Below are 16,522 nucleotides of genomic sequence, written 5' to 3'. Positions count from 1 at the left end.
CTGTGCCGCTCGGGTGCCGCCTACCGCCCGCCTGCTGCCTTGCAGGCCCGCCGTGCCCAGCCGCCCTCACTCGCCTCACAGCTCACCTATGTTTTGCTGCTGTCCAAGAGTCGTATATAAACTTTTTTTTTTTTGGTCGTTGGTCGTTATATAAAACCAGCTTGATTTGGTTAAAAGCAAGCTATGTTTGGTAAACTGTGCTTCTGTTTATAAAACACAAATTACTTGGTTTGTTTCGCTTGGAAGGCTCCACTGCTGAAACCTGATCTAGGGAACATGGTTTCTCCGTTGCAAAATGTGCAGCTGGGAGTAGGAGTGGTGTGGAGGTGCTGCAGGTGGCCGGCTGAGCTGCTGGTGCCAGGCCTGCCCAGGCTGCTTTTTCAGTTGGTTTGCACAACTGCAGATAAACTGAGTTCTTATATTCTCTGTAGAAGCTACCAAATCTTTGGCCTTGATTCTTTTCTCTCTACTGGGGGGTCCTGATGGATGAGAAGCTGGATGTGAGCCAGCAGTGCGTGCTTGCAGCCTGGAAGGCCAACTGTACTGTGAAATGTATCTGAAAAAGCAATGGCAGCAGGGTGAGGGAGGTGATAGTCCCCTTGTGAGGCCACTTGGAGTACTGTGTCCAGCCCTGGGACCCCTAGTACAGGAGGGATGTGAAGCTGCTGAAGTAGGTATAGAGGAGGGCCACAAAGATGATCAAAGGGCTGGAGCACCTCTTCTATTGTGAAAACTTGAGACAGTTGGGATTATTTAGCTCAGAGAATGATGGCTCTAGGGAGACCTCATTGTGTCCTTCCTGTACTTGAAGGGAGTTTACAAGAAGGAGGGTGTATGGGAACTGCTGAATCACGGCCTGAACCACTGATTGGTCACCTGAGGTGAGCACCGAGTCAGCCATGGGCGCACAGGTGAAGGTGATATACCTGTGTGAGTGGAAGGGGTGGAGCCTGGCTCCACCTCTCCCAAACCCCATTTAAGGGCTGACCACCACCAGGGAAGGATCTCTTCTTGGAGATCCCTCCCATGTGGAGTCCCCTGTGAGCCTTGACATCCTGAAGGTGAGCCATCTTCTCTTGTATTATTTGTATTCTGTCTATATAGAACTACTCAAAATATACCATCATCTATACTATTTCTTTGCAAAGTACCATCCTTGGGATTTATTTACCCCACACCTGGTGAGCCAGCCAGCTCTAGTGATAATAATCCATACTTACCCAGCGTGTCCTTTATTTGGAATATGCTTAAATGGGCCGGGGGGAGAATGTTACCCCCCCTAGACCAGACAATCCCTGGTCTAATTCCAGGGTTCATGGGGTCACCCTACTATGGGTTGGCATCCATTATTGAGAAATAGGGACCCATGCAGGTTCCAGGGACTGCCTCTCCCTCCCCATCTTATTTGACTGACTACTTTCTTGGATTAGATAAGGACATACTCATTACCAAGGAGTGGCAGCTAGCCACCTCTGCAGTAGCCTGGCCTTTAGTAATGGCCATACTTAAATTAGATACTGCAAATGTTAACATGGAAACTGAAAATCAATTATTAAGAGAGCATATTGGGAAACTTGAGCAACAGCTAGGTACATTAACGACCAAAAAGCCTGGCCTAAATTTCCCCACAAGACAAATATGGAGTATATTGGTAGAGGACATCCAAAAATTAGAGGAGGCAGACTTAGATATGACAGGAAAAAAGATCTCTAAGGCAGATCTTGAAACTCCATCTATGATGGACCCATTTGAGATTTGACCTATTATAACTCAAAAAACAAAAAAGGTACAAGATAGACCAGCAGGGGTGCCTCCTGACCAATGGCCCCCTGCTGAAACCTACCTCCATGTGACAGCTCGTCCGTATACAGCTAATGAGTTGATGGACCTAGTACAACAGTTCCATCACAAACCAAGGGAAAGCATACCGTCATGGCTCCTGAGGTTATGGGATGCAGGAGCTGAAAGTGTTTTAGTGAACGGGACAGAAATGTCAAAATTAGCATCCATAACAATAAACCCAGCCTTGAGACAAAGGTTATATGCAGGCCTATCCAGTACCAAAAGCCAACCAGGTATACACTATAAAGGCACTCACAAGGCTGATGGTTGCCTACGGGACACTGCAAATCACCGAGAGCGACCAAGGAAGTCATTTCACGGGTGCAGTGATACAACGCTGGGCAGAAGAAAATAATATTGAGTGGCGATTCCACCTGCCATATAATCCAATGGGGGCAGGCCTTATCAAATGTTACAATGGTATTCTCAAGGCTGCCCTGAAGACAGACTCTCAGTCCCTGAGTATGGGAACTGCTGAATCATGACCTGAACCACTGATTGGTCACCTGAGGTGAGCACCGAGTCAGCCATGGGGGCACAGGTGGACGTGATATACCTGTGTGATTGGAAGGGGTGGAGCCTGGCTCCACCTCTCCCAAATCCCATTTAAGGGCTGACCACCACCAGGGAAGGATCTCTTCTTGGAGATCCCTCCCACGTGGAGTCCCCTGTGAGCCTTGACATCCTGAAGGTGAGCCATCTTCTCTTGTATTATTTGTATTCTGTCTATATAGAACTACTCAAAATATACCATCGTCTATACTATTTCTTTGCGGAGTACCATTCTTGGGATTTATTTACCCCACAGAGGGAAGCTGACTTTTTATGTGGTCTGATAGTGATATGACAAGGGGGAATGGCTTTAAACAAGAAGAGGGGAGATTTAGGTTAGAATTAGGAAGAAACTTTTTACTCAGAGGGTGGTGAGGTAGGTGCTAGAACATGTTGCCCTGAGAGGTTGAGGATAACTTGTCTCTAGAGGCATTCAAGGTCAGGCTGGATGGGGCCCTGGGCAGCTTGATCCAGTGGCTGGCAGCCCTGCCTGTGGCAGGGGGTTGAAACTGGGTGATCTTGTAAGTCCCCTTTAACCTCAGCCATTCTATTATTCTCTGTCCTGAATGCCAATGGCAATAGGTATTGAATGCATGAGAAAAGAAATGTGTGGTGTTTGTGCATGCAAATGCTTCTCTGTGGTGCATTCTGTAGTGATGGCTGACACTGTGCTACTCCCATCTGTTCTGCTTATAATAATGTTATGTGAGTGGGCAAGCAGGACTGACTGTTGAGTAACAATTGCACTGGAGGGTTATTGCTATCAGTAGTGAAGAATTAATCTGCTGTTGAATTTATCTTCTTAGCTCTTTCTGCAGATTCCAAAGAGAAGCTCAAACAGCTGTAAGAGACTAACAGCTCAAGTCTGCAGTCAGTTGGGGTGTAGTAATTAGGAGCTTATTATAAGCAGCTGCAGCACTGCTTTTTTTACAATGAGGAAAGGAGACTTCGTTCTGTTAATAGAATATTGTTTATGCATTTTGTGTGGTAGTTATTTCAGGGAGATTCTGTCTTTGCTGTGAGATGCTTGATAAACCTGAATGAGGCAGGGTGCTCCAAGTACTAAAATGTACACTTTCCACCCCTGTTGTCTCCTTGGGTGACAATTTGTTATCTGCTGTAGGTGTGACTGTTTCTGTTTCAGAAGCTTGTCACCTGTAGCAGCTCTTGGCTGTGTTTTGCTGCCAAGCAGTTTCGAAGGTGAAGTGCATTGAGATTTAGAAGACTTGCACTGCATTTGTTAACAGCACTGGAAATGCAGGGTCCTGAAGGACTGATTTGTTAATAATATAAATAAATATAATACTGTGAGTGCTTATCTATAGGAGAAAGGATTAGGCTACAAATGCCATCTTTGCTCTTGCTTCCAAAAAAAAAACTAAAAATGCAGTGCATGCCAGATTCAGAAGCATGGTCAGCTGCCCAGTTGGGGGAGCCTGCTTAATGTATAGGCTGTGCTGAATGTGTTAGAAAATCTCATTTTCAAGCACCTAGTTCTCCTTTGGTTTGGTATTCTGGAATTCAAGAATACTTGGCCTAATGAGTTTTGGATTAGAAGTCATTGTAGTGTATTTTTCCTAGAAATCAAAATGTCATCCTGGATCAAAGTTTCCAGGGGTCAAATTTAAAAGCTTATTGATGACAAAAGGTGCTCTGAACTCCCTGAAACACTTTCAAGATGGTTTTGTTTCATGTTTATAGAGTTTTCTACAGATGTTATGGTTGTTGTGAAAATATGATTTGTGGTCATTTTGCTGTAATCATTCTTAAACTTCATCACCAAATAAAAAATTTTTAGAAAATGTTTTTATGTAGGACTACAAGAGAGATAAGCTCTTGCGTTGAGTGTTGGTTGAACAGACTCGGAAATCATCTGCGCTTTTTCAGAAAAATTAAACTTCTTTATCTGAATGAGTTGGGTAGCCCAGTTGGCTGAGTTAGAAGGAAGTAGATGTACAAAATTCAGCGTGTGTATAAAAATGGGTTGCTTTTAGTGGTGTTGCATAGTCTGTGGAGCTTTCTAGCATTCTGAAAACATCAGGAAGTTGTAATATTCAGACTTATCTAGAAATATATGGAATTATAAATATTCAATCCTCCTGCTGATCTTCCTCTACCTGTTAGGTTCACTTCTGAACAGATACAGGCATCTTACAGCTGTTTTTGTTCATAATTTTCATGATTTGTGGTGCAAAAACTAAATCTACAGCAGAGAATAAGTTTGGAGAGCAGTGAGATTCAAAGCTCTTGAGTCAATTATAATACTTTTATTTGTAATATAAAGCTTCTTGAGCAGTTCAAAATGTTTTTATTGCCTAGTTGTTTTTTTTAGGTAGCTTTTACTCTTTTATTCACAATTCCATTGATTGGAGACTAGCTAAGGTAAATAGGAGCCAAGAATGTAATTGTCATCTTATTACAATTACAACTTGAATAAACTATTACTTAGAGTTAGTGCATCTCTTAGCAATTCTTTATATCTTCTGACAGCATTTGTGAAGCCTTATAATAAACTGCTTAAGCGAAAGGAGTGAGTGTACATTTGAATTGCTTCATAGTGCAGAGGTGACTGGGAGAAATCTGCTTTGTCAGCCTCGAGTGATATCTGAGGTATCTCTTTTTGAGATGCAAAGGATACATCTTTGAGCTTAGCATCTTGCTCATCTATTTCTGGTTCTCACAGCTGTATTTTCAGCACAATGTCAGAGCATCTGTTAGCAGCATCTGCTATCAGAGATAATTAGGATGGGTCACTTGTTTCTTACTTTGCTTTCATTTCCAGCCATCTTCTGCACATTTTCCTCTATGCAATCTCTTCTGCTTATTTTTCTCAAACAATCCGTCCCTCTTGAGGCATCATGTTATTTCAGAGATACTATTAACACAATCTTTTTGAATGTATTGGTCTGGTATTTTTATACGTGAGTTCATTGTAGGAAACATCCCCCAAGCTTTGTAATTATTATCCTGTCTCTCACTTAAGAGATGAGTGTAGTGTTTACATGCTTTATATTCCTTTAATTATATTTTTGGGAAGTTAAAATCTTACCATAAAATGATCCCTTTTTCCTTTAATCCATCTCATTTTCTATGAGAAGTGTTACATATACAGTTAACTATATTTTTATAAGAAAATCCATATTCAGAATTTCTTGGCTTGGTCAACAAAAATATTCTGATCAGAACAATTTTAGTCTTCATTACTTATAAAATTTATCCTGGAAGAACAAGCTTGTCAATTTGAAGCAGCTTCGGTAATAAAGCACTTTTTTGTTGGACATCTGAGCAAAATTCACAGAATTCTTTCCAGAATGTGACAATTACAAAAATACATCATTTGCATTGTGGTGTAATAGAAGAGTTCTCTTTGAATTGTAGGGAAGTTCTGGCTTGAAATACTACAGTGCTTGAATTGCAGATGTCTGTAAAGCTAATATATCTCTTTCTAGAACAGAGGTGAATGAGGTTTTCATGTACTTCGGGTGCTTACAGCACTAGTAGTGATAACTTCCTTATCTCCTGTGGTGTTTCAGAAAGCAAGCTGCTCACATCTAAGATAACTTTTATTATTTCTCTTAACACGTATAGTAGCTTAAAAGCAGGATGTGCAAGTACCATTCTCAAATTAGCACAGTGTTTTATTAACTGTGGTTTCTCTTCTTTGCTGTTTGTCTTCAATATTATTTAATCCTCCAATTTTCTTGACTTTCAGTCCAGACATAGATCTAGGTGACTTCGACGTGTTCTGGAGTAAACATGTAGAAACTGATGATACAAAAATGTATATGAAATAGTGAATCTTTGGATACTAGTTATATAATATCAGATTAAACAGAGCTCCCTCAGCAGATTCAAGAAGCATTTATTTGTCATGTTTGTGAACCATGACAGTATTTGTTCAGTCTTGAATAATACTTGTTTTTCAGTTCCTAATCCTCATTTAATAATTCCTTAGTAGCATTTTATCACTTTGTGATCTCCCGCAGTTTTGTTTGGTTGAGCACTTGAACTCCTCTGCTTATAGTCTGTTAGGTGATAGACTGAGGAGTAAGATTTGTTAGCTTCTGAAATTATGGGCTATATACCCTGTGGCTTTGCCAGGACGTGCTGCATTTCTTACTGTTTCCCAACCACATTTCTGGACATATTTTTCTTCAGCCCAAGATCCTGTTTGCAGCAGCTGTGTTGAGGGTTCGTTGCATTTGGCCATCTGCTTGTCCTATACTCTTAATATTTGATATCACTTTTGCAAAATAGAATTCATTCCAAGCATGGGTACTCCTTAATAAGAGCAAACAAAATGACCAAACCCACTCAAGTCTGGTTATCATTCATTGTCTCTCACATTGCTCTTTACCTGCTTCTGAAACAGCATATTCAGAAATTGTGATTCTATGGTAAGGGCTTTCATTGCTCCTCTCTATTGTGTTGCAGTTATTCTGGAGAAGTAGGAAATAATTTCTCTAGAGGCTTTCAGTCATTCATCTTTCAATAAAAATATAATGTTTCTAGAAACTAAATGGATTCTTTCCCTTGAATTATTTGTGCTCACTTGGGCAATCAGGCCTTCTTTAAAACAAATTAAAAAAACCCTCTCCAGCCATATTTGTTTGTGTCAATACTCACATTAGATCACGTTTTGCACCACTTTCTGTACATCACATCCTAGAACATGGCATCTTTGGGAAGTTCATCCATTAGTACAAATAGAGCACAACATAGCTCTGTTTTGGAGAATCTTCATAATCACTGCTATAGAAATATAAAAAGAAGAAAAAAGCAGAAAGATAACTGTTACTTTTTTCCATTAGAAGCTGTGCTTGTGGCCAGTGTCTTGTAGTACATGCTGAAGTAAGAAAGTATGTACTTGAGTTGAGGTCTTATGGCAAGCCAAGAACGCACCTTTTCAGTGAGATCAAACTTAGATACTGTAATTCAAAAAGCATGCTTAATTTAGTACATCATTTATATGCTCAAGTGCCACATCTTATTTTAGGAAGCAAATAGAGGGAAATATGATCCTTCAGGTTGCCGTGAAGGAGCTTCCAAATGTAAACTGTTCCATACCTCTTTACTCAAGGGAAAAGAAATGAAGCAAAAGCTTTAGAAGGATCTTGTGTAAGCAGAATTCCTGGCTTTAAACATCCCATTGGGGTTGCATTCTTTTGCAGTGATTGTTACGATGTCAATATACTTTTTAAGACTTTCATTAAACAACATCAGGAGCAAGTGACTGAACTGTATCATAGTGTATCATAAGGTATTCAGTAGAATAGAGATACAAGACCTATTCACTTCTCCATGGAGCCATTTAATTAAAGGGAGGTAAAGGAGTAATAGTGTACCACTTGTGTTCATTTTTAAAGTATATTGTTTTTAAGGAATTAATTTTGGAAGTCTGGTGTGTTTTTTTATCATGTTTAATATTTTGGATATTTTAGTTTCTAAAAGATGTCATGTTCTTATTTCTTTTAGTGTAAATCCTTACAAATCATGTCAGAAGTCACTCATCTTCCTAAGATGATTATTCAGAGGACTTTGAAGATCTGAATAGGTAAGAAAGTAAGAAACATTCAGTACTTCCTTTGTTTTGTGAACAACCAAAGTATTTGATAGAAAATTATTTTTAGTGCTATAGTAGGAACTTATGTTAATTTTAATAGTGACCTGGGTGTATGGAATAACATTAGATTATGTATAATATTAATAGAGAAGGAAAATATTTTGTCCCTTAAAGCCTTCCAATTTCAAAGCTCTTCTCTTCAGAGACTGAATCCCACAGCACTGTCTCTTGTGGGTGTCTGGCCCCTGAGTTCTCATTAAGTGTGTGGGAAGAGTGGATGTTCTTTAGCTAGTTCTAATGGAGCTTTTGTAGTGATTTGAATTGCTGGCTTTTGTGGTGTACAGGCTTCATTCTCGATACTTAATTTCTGAAATGTTTATATTTCTCCATGTTATACTCTCTTTCAAGAAGAAACAAGGCTTTTCTCCTTCCCCACCCCCCCTTCCCCCAAATACACATGTACATGTTTTATCTATTCTGGAGTAATCCTGCGGACTCCAAGGATTTTATAGTTTTAGTTGCCTATTTTCTTAAATGTTATTTCTGTTAGTGATAAAGGAAATTGAGTCTAAATCTGGCTGTGTGAAAAACAGAGTGAATAATAAAGCTGCCTGAAAATGTTCATTTTATAATGTTTTGGTTCTTGAGCTTGAGGAAAATTTCTCAACATTTTCACTGCTTTTAAATCAGACTATTAGTGGATTTCATGTTATTAATTTGGTATTCATCCAGTTTAGAAAAATGCTGTAATGGGACTAGGTGGTGTGGTCCTTCAAGAACTGTTATCATTATAGCAGCTCTTGTAGAAAGATAACAATGAGACTTTTTAATGAACTACTATGGAGTTATTTAAAAGAACATATGAAAAAGATGCCCAGCTTGACTGGAATATCATTGTACTGAGCACAAAACTAACATGTGTTTGACCTGATTTTAACAGGTTGGCCTTCTGTTTGTGACTTGAACTCTCACCTGTGATGAAAAGTGTTTTTCTTTTGACTTTACATCTTTACATGAGTTTTCTTGGATCAAACTGTCACTCAAAATTTAACTTCAAATGTAAAAATAGCCATCTGAAATGAAACACTTGTCCATTTTGACAGTTACTTTCCATAATGCTATGAGCAAATAGCTATTCAATTGTTGATTATTGTCCAATCCATAACAAAGGGACAAAATCATGTAAAGCTTTTTTTGCCCATTTTTCATCTTATGTGCTTACCAAAGCATTTTGCGTATTTATGATCTGAAATGTGGTAGTAGTTTTCAAATTAAGATATTTGAGATTAAGAATACATTCGTGCTCTGCAGCAGTTCAACTGAGTTGTATGTGGAAGTCTGAATGTGTAGTTGGAAACATCTTATACTTTGACAAAATACGTTAATTTTATTTTTCTATGGCCTAAAAATAAAGATCAGTTGCTTCCTAATATTCTAGGAAGTGCATCTGATCTAAGGAGCATGCTGCTTTATATTTTTATGCCTCACAACACTGGACATGATATTTGTGGCTTGCAGAACATGCAAGAAAGTGACAACAGCACATGACTGGCAGCAGTCTTTTGTTTGACTATAAACAGCTTCTTTGATCCATTGGAGTATGCTGGAGTTATAGGTAATCACCTATATGAGTCAGATCTCACACAAGCACCCCAAGAAGTTAAAAATGATGGGTTTGTGTTCTTGAAAAGTCACGTGTAGCGCTTAGTTCTCACACTGTAAACGCCCTTCAAGAATTTATCTGAAGTAAATTTAGGTTGGTTTAGAGGTGTCTCTAAACCAAATAGTCCCCATTCAGAACTGCAGATAAAATTTTAATGTGTTGGAAGAAATGTAAAACATTGTTTCACTGCACTTGATCACAGAATTTGACCTAGTTATAGCAAGAGAGCTTTGAAATAGTTCACTAAATTAATTTCTAATAATTCATAGTACATGGAGTGATTAAGCATCTGTCCTGGATTCCTTCTTCCTAAATGACATGACACACATGCAACTAAAACAGATATAGTAACTAAGGGTAGGAAGTTGTACAGAAATTGCATAAGTGAAGTTTCCTCATGTGGATTTTATATTGATTCACTTATGTAGAATAAAATATTTTTGTGGTCTGTTTTTGTTTTAGAACTCTTTATTGTGCACTTAAATTTTGCATCTTTTCTTGTATCAAGAGCACAATAATAAAAAGGCATTTTCTGCTGAAAGGAAAAGGCATTTATGAAAGCTTTTTATGGAGCTGGGAATCTTTATCTTAAATTTGATTAATGAGTGACCAGTAATGCTATGACAGTGGGAAGGAGAAAATACAACTTTTCATTTATACTTCTAGTGAAGTTCATATATCTGTGCTAAATCAAAGTGACCTCTGCAACTACAGGCACATTGTATCAGTACTCAACTGAAGGTTTAAAAAATCTGTCTTATTGCACACAAACTTAACAGCTGTACTTCTTTATCCTTTTGCGATTGTGTGAAGTAGATGAAAACACAAGATAAAGCCAGCATGCTCTGTTCTCTGTAGTAAATCATAATATACCCATGGAGGATCACTGGTTATCATAGTTACAGCATTTGGGAACATGTTTGAGTGTGAACAACAGTAGTATTCCAAGATCTCACATAAGGCAGCCGGTATGGTGGATGGCTACCTAGCACAGAAGCTATGTGAGAGTGACCGTGTGCCATTAGGCATTTTTCTGTTGAGTGAGGAAAGATTCTTGAATTGGGAAGATTTGGGCTCTGTGACTGTGCAAAGACCAGGAAAGGTATGATTTAAGGTATTCTTTTTCTTTTTTTTCCCCTGAATACAACGTCAAGCATTTTTAAAATCTGGTATGAGTCTAGGTATGTTCCATGTAAATAAATATGAAGTGTATGCATAGTATGCTAGTGTGAATATCCATGGACATCCTGAAATAGGATGCATGTATTTCTTCACAAAACTGGATTAACTCTAAGAACATACACAGACACCCTAATGTGCAATTGCTTCTGCTGCTTTTTTACCATCTGTGAGTGCTGTTGAACTGAAATTTTAAAAATGCTGTACAAATGTTTAAGCTACTGATATCCAGCAGTCCATTAAGCAGAATGCAACTCTTGCTTTAACAGAGTTCAGTAACTGAATGGTATATACATTTATTTGTGAAGTTTAAAATTCTACAGAACATTTCCAAAAGATAAAATATAAACAGCTGTTTTACATGTTATGTACTTATAATATCAATGCCATTTTTACCTTAGGAGCTCTTCTATAAGAACTTCCCAGGTCCCTTTGTGACAAGGGATTTGTGAGATTTTTACAAGCTTCTACTTCTGCTCATAATGTATTTTGAAGAATTGCTTATCTATTGATCACATAAATTATGCCTTGTTGAACATACTGATCCTTCAGATAAATTTGATACCACAACTATCACGGCTGTAAAAGACATGCAAACACTGCCACTCATACCTTAAGCAAACTTCCATCTCTTCTTTCACTGCCTGGCAAGCGTTCTGTTTTAGGCCAGTTACCCCTTTCTCAGCTTACACCTGTACTGCTGACCATTAGGGGGTGGTCTTCCAACACCACTGAACCTTTCTATTTGCAAGTATTTCATTCTCTGTTTTCATGACTAATGTGATCACTTGTCACAGTGTGTTTGCTTGTAAAAGTAGAACAATGCGTGGTTGAGACTACGTGAATTACATCAAGTAGATAGGTGGGACTTGGAAAAATCTGAACTTGCAAATACTTAGCAGTGATCAAATAATAGTTGAAAGACTGGAACTCAGCCATGCTATTTTCAGCACAAACTTTATGTGAAAGAATAGGAGAGTAGGGGAGTATACTATTCTTCATCTAAAGATGAATTCGTTCCAACATTATGAAAGCATAAGAATATAAAGCTTATCTTTTATGTCCTTAGTCTGAAATCAGATTCAGCTACTGTCCTTGCATCTGTTTGAAGTTGGTATGGGTTGAGGTGAACACCTGGCTATTTTAGAAAGGCTCTTTTTCTTCTCCCGTTGTGAACTTTCCTGTTCCACAAAGCTTTCTCTTTCAGTTACCAAGTTGGTTGCAATTCTTTTGAGTTACTGAAGCTCATTGAAAGCCAAAAGGGTGGCAGAAACAGTGAGGGCGGTTCAGATTTTAAACGTGAATATTCTTAGTTGCATAGGATTAGGATATGGTACTTTGTTGTAAATTAAATACCGCATTCATGATTTAAATAAATAGGTAAATCAGTTTACAGAAAAAGTTGTGAAATCTTCTTAATTGGACTATATTCTCTTACTAGATGGTAGAGTAAAAAGAAACAGCATGTGCCCTCTTGACAGCTATTGATATTTCTGCTGAGTCTGGTTCCTTGATATGAATACAGAATTGGAACTCGTGACCTACATTATGGTCGTGGATTAAAACCTTGCTTAGAACAAGCCACACGTCATCTAGTAAGTTTGTCTTCAATCAGTAAGAAATAAAACCTGACTTTAACTTTCTGTGACAATTGTATTAATACGTCATCTTGTTTTAACCTGTGTGCAAGGTTAACATTAGTTACCAGGGCAAGATTCACTTTGTAGTATGCTTGTGCTAAGTTTAGCAACACTGCAGGCCTGTGTGCTCTGTTATATGCACCCAGGAAGGCTGTATGCAGCTTGGTGCTTGGATGTCTTTTGAAGTAGGACACTGGATGATAACAGCTAAGGCACTCATCACTGGGTGTGGGGTGAAGCTGCTTTGTCTGCAGTGCTGGTTTCTGTGCACTTAACGCAGTGATGGGCATTGCTAAGGCCTGGTGTTTTCACATACTTGTAGTTAAGAGCATCCTGTGCAAACAAAAGCAGGTTGTGCTGATTTTTTTTCTGTTTGTAAACAAAATCAGGTTCCTCTGCAAAGCTTCTCTTCAGCAGGTCATCCCCTAACTTTACTGATGCATGCAGTTATTCATCTCCAGATAATACATTTCTGCTTGGAGTAAGCTGTGAAGAACTGCCTGATGTGTGCTTATTATATTAGTATATTAGATATTATTATATCTAGGATTGTATATATTAGATATTATTATATTTATATATGATATATTTATATTATTATATCTAATATTCTAATATAATATATATACTTAGTATATTAGAATAATGGTTTTGTTTGTTTCAAGACAGGCTGTCCGATGCTTTCACAGTGTGTTCTGTATTGGGTAACTTCATCTGTGTTACACACTGACTTCAGAGTTACATTTTTCTGATAGTGTTTGCTTGATTTGCTCTATCATTATGTATGTTGGCAGATGAACTTTCTTTTTGGGATTTGCTCTTTTAGTGAATTAAATCAATCTATATTTTTTTCTAAGAAACAATATGTATTACAGATCTTAACTGAGCAAAATTTCCCTGCAATGCAAACTGTGGAAGATAGTCCTCTGCCTGAGAAGGAAATGATATCTTTCTGAAAGGCCTGTCAACTTGTTTTATCTTGCCATTTTTCACTCATCAAATTCATTAGCTAAAACCATCAGGAACTATCTGTCACCCCAGAAATGAGTAAAGATCTAACTTATTATTTGTAAAGACTCCTAATATCCAATTTCAAAAATATAAATTTGGCTTGTTTGGTGGCGTGATAGTACAGGGCAACATCCTGTAGACTGATCTCAGAATGACTCTATCTCACTATCTGTGTTTACTTGGCTGTTGTTACTGCACCATCTGAAGGCTGCAAGCACTTACAAATTACCTTGCCAGTGTCCATGTGAGTAGGAGAGTGCAGGAGGCTTTCCCATGGGAACCTGGGAGCTTGTTTCAGAGCCAGAATTGAACTAATTCTCCTGAGCCCCATAGTAGGTCCTTAATCACAAAGTCATTCCCTACTTCTCCCAGAGGGTTTAAATGTAATAACTTGTATCATTTAAGGTTTTTTCTTATTTTTAACACCTCACGTTGAGATTTTGTGGTGAACTTTGCTGAATAGTTCTCTGTCATAGTGTAAAATTTCCTCTGGCAAGCAGGGAGTGAGATGCTGAGCACTACTCTGTTGTGTCCAGGGTCGATGAGGGCCATCCTTCTCCAGCCCTGCAATGCATATAACCCTGGCTCAGAAGAGCTGGCACTTGGGCACAGAAACCCTGATCCCTCTGGGCCACTGGGGAGAGGGTAAAACTAAGCATCCTCAGAGAACAGAGGTGAAAGTGGTGCGTACACCTGCACTCTGTGAGGAACAGCAATGGGCATAAATGAAAGGGGGAAATGATGTTACCTTGCTATTTTAGAAACCATTCTGAGCCTCCAGCTTTAAGACTGAAAAAGAATTTAAGGAAGCTATCCAATGCGAAAGCAGTTTACATCTGCATTTGGAGACAAGTGGAGCATTTTTTGGAGGCTGACTTTTCAAGAGAATTAAGTTTAAATAACAACTTTACTGATCTAATCAGAGAGAATGAAACAACAATGAAAAGTCCTAAACTCTGCATCCCTATGCATGGAAGAAATAGCATTTTAAATGTTAAAACAGAATGCAAAAGAAAACACTTGCACAACCTGCCACCTCCCAGAAACAAAACAAAAACAAAAGCACAGACCCTAATCTGCCTTTTGTAGGACAACACTGTCAAACTGTGAAATTTGATTTTTTCTCAGAAGGAAACTTCTGAGCAACTTGGCATAGCTCAGATTCTTTCACCTACTATTTGCAGACTCTCAAAAGTGGTCTTAAACTTTATAATAATATATAATCTTATTTGTCTTTAAATGAGATGCTTGGTTATGCAATGTTTGCTCATTTATAAGTGAAGTTATCAGCTCCAGAATAGGCTAAAAGGCAAATGGTCCTTAACAAGCATTCACAGTACTGCAGGGTGTGTAAGAGCAGAATGATGTGCAGCATATCAAACCATACGGGTGAGTGAGGGAAAGAAAACCCAAACTGAACTTCAAGTTTTAAAGCAGTTGATATTGCTTTCCTTATGGAAGAAGAGATGTGGTGGAACATGGTGCAGCAGAGCCAGCGGATCGTCTGTCTGTGTATTTAACTTAAGCAATCACCTGGAGCTGTGCTTTGGCAAAGGCAGATGTGATCTGACTCCTCTAAACAGTGAAAGAAGGAAGGGAGGTAGTTCATCAGGAGCGTGTTTACAGATCCTACAGTGCAAATGGTATTAGGCCACGTGTTATGAATAATGAAGAAAGGAGCCCAGATTTCAATTTGCCTTCTTACAATGTTTTTTTTATTTGAACACCTGTGGGCTTCTGGAGATTCTTATATTCTCAAAAAAAAAAGGTACAAGTTGTGCAGCTCTGTGACACATTGGCCTCACTGAAGCCACCTGGAGGGAGAAGCTTGAAATGTTATCAGTTGTCTGCCTCCTGTTCTTTAAAGCTTCATATTAAACCTGAAGATGAGAGTAAACAAACCACAGCCCTCATCAAGGGCCTGCAGAAGATATATTATTAGGACACCTAATAACTCTTAGAGCATCATATGTTCAAGCTGTTGTTCAGTCTTTTCATACTTCCAGAATATGCTGTTTATTTTCTAAACTGCTTGGTTTTGTAATAGTCACTTGAGACCTAGGCCATGTTTTACAAAAAGGAAAACACATCAGATGAGATTTTAACCAGAACCTCGCTCTAGTGATCAAGTGAGAAAAAGGAAAGATAACTTTCATGTGTAGTTAAGGCTGGCATATGGCCCAGGGTGCCTGAATTATTGAATGTTTTTCATATTACCAGTACTGCGGTTGATTTAGCTGTCCTTGGGTCACCTGTGGTGACAGATGTTAAATGCATTGTATTTTTTATCTTATGCTTCTGCATTTTTAGCTGGATTTACTTTTCTGACAGCTTGGATTTGAAGTACTTCTCAAACAAATACCAGTGCTGCTTTGACCTGTCTTTAAACAGGAGGTTTAGGGATTAAAACAAACAAACAAACTGATCTTGCTATTCTGGTGATTTTGCAAAGGGTTCTTGTGGTCAGGCAAAGTTTGAGTAATCAAAATAGGAGAAAACGACCTCATAATTTAAAAACATGTGTTTTATTGTCCATAACCTTTTTGCGGTGTACATTATCCCACCCTTCAGACTGCACATCAGTCTGCTGCTCTCTGTGCCACCCCTGAGGTTATAGAGGAGAGAAGAGGAGTTCTGGGGAGAGAGAAAGTGCTATGTCCCATGGTGGCAGCTGCACTGTGTCTTGCTGGATAGAGAGCTGCAGAGGGAGGGAAAAGCAGTTCTGCTTAGCAGCCATTTCACCAGGAATTTGGGGACTGAACATAACAGAGGGCCATGAAGAGGCTACAGCTGCTTTCCCTCCTGAGCAGATCAAAGTGCTGCAGGAGGACTGAGCCCAGTAGTCTAATGAGAGTGAAGGAAATTTTGCTTCAGCTTTGCCTTTTATTTCCATATAGACAAATTTCCAGTACAGGACAAATGTGTATGGTGGTCATTTTGCCTGCATTTGCTTTTATTCTGATGCTTCACCAGCTGGCAGCTAGTGATGGGCGGGGAGCCTTGTGCCAGGATGGGCAGCCCACACTGCCACCCTTCTCTGGGATGAAAGTCTTGCTGCAGGTAAGGGCTTCC

At 38.9% G+C, this 16,522-nt stretch overlaps 1 protein-coding gene across 1 annotated transcript in view; it reads right to left on the bottom strand.

Moving 5' to 3' along the window:
* The window catches only part of ADCY7 (adenylate cyclase 7), a 271,483-nt gene that overhangs the window by 127,515 nt on the left and 127,446 nt on the right, over positions 1-16,522 (bottom strand). The gene's annotated exons all lie outside the window — the stretch shown is intronic.

This window comes from Cyrtonyx montezumae, unplaced genomic scaffold (assembly GCF_038088225.1).
Source record: "Cyrtonyx montezumae isolate F1298 unplaced genomic scaffold, pur_monq_1.0 scaffold_17, whole genome shotgun sequence".
In the NCBI taxonomy this organism is placed as follows: Eukaryota; Metazoa; Chordata; class Aves; order Galliformes; family Odontophoridae; genus Cyrtonyx; species Cyrtonyx montezumae.
Note: the sequence above shows the minus strand (reverse complement) of the source record. Positions and strands in the feature narration are given on the sequence as shown.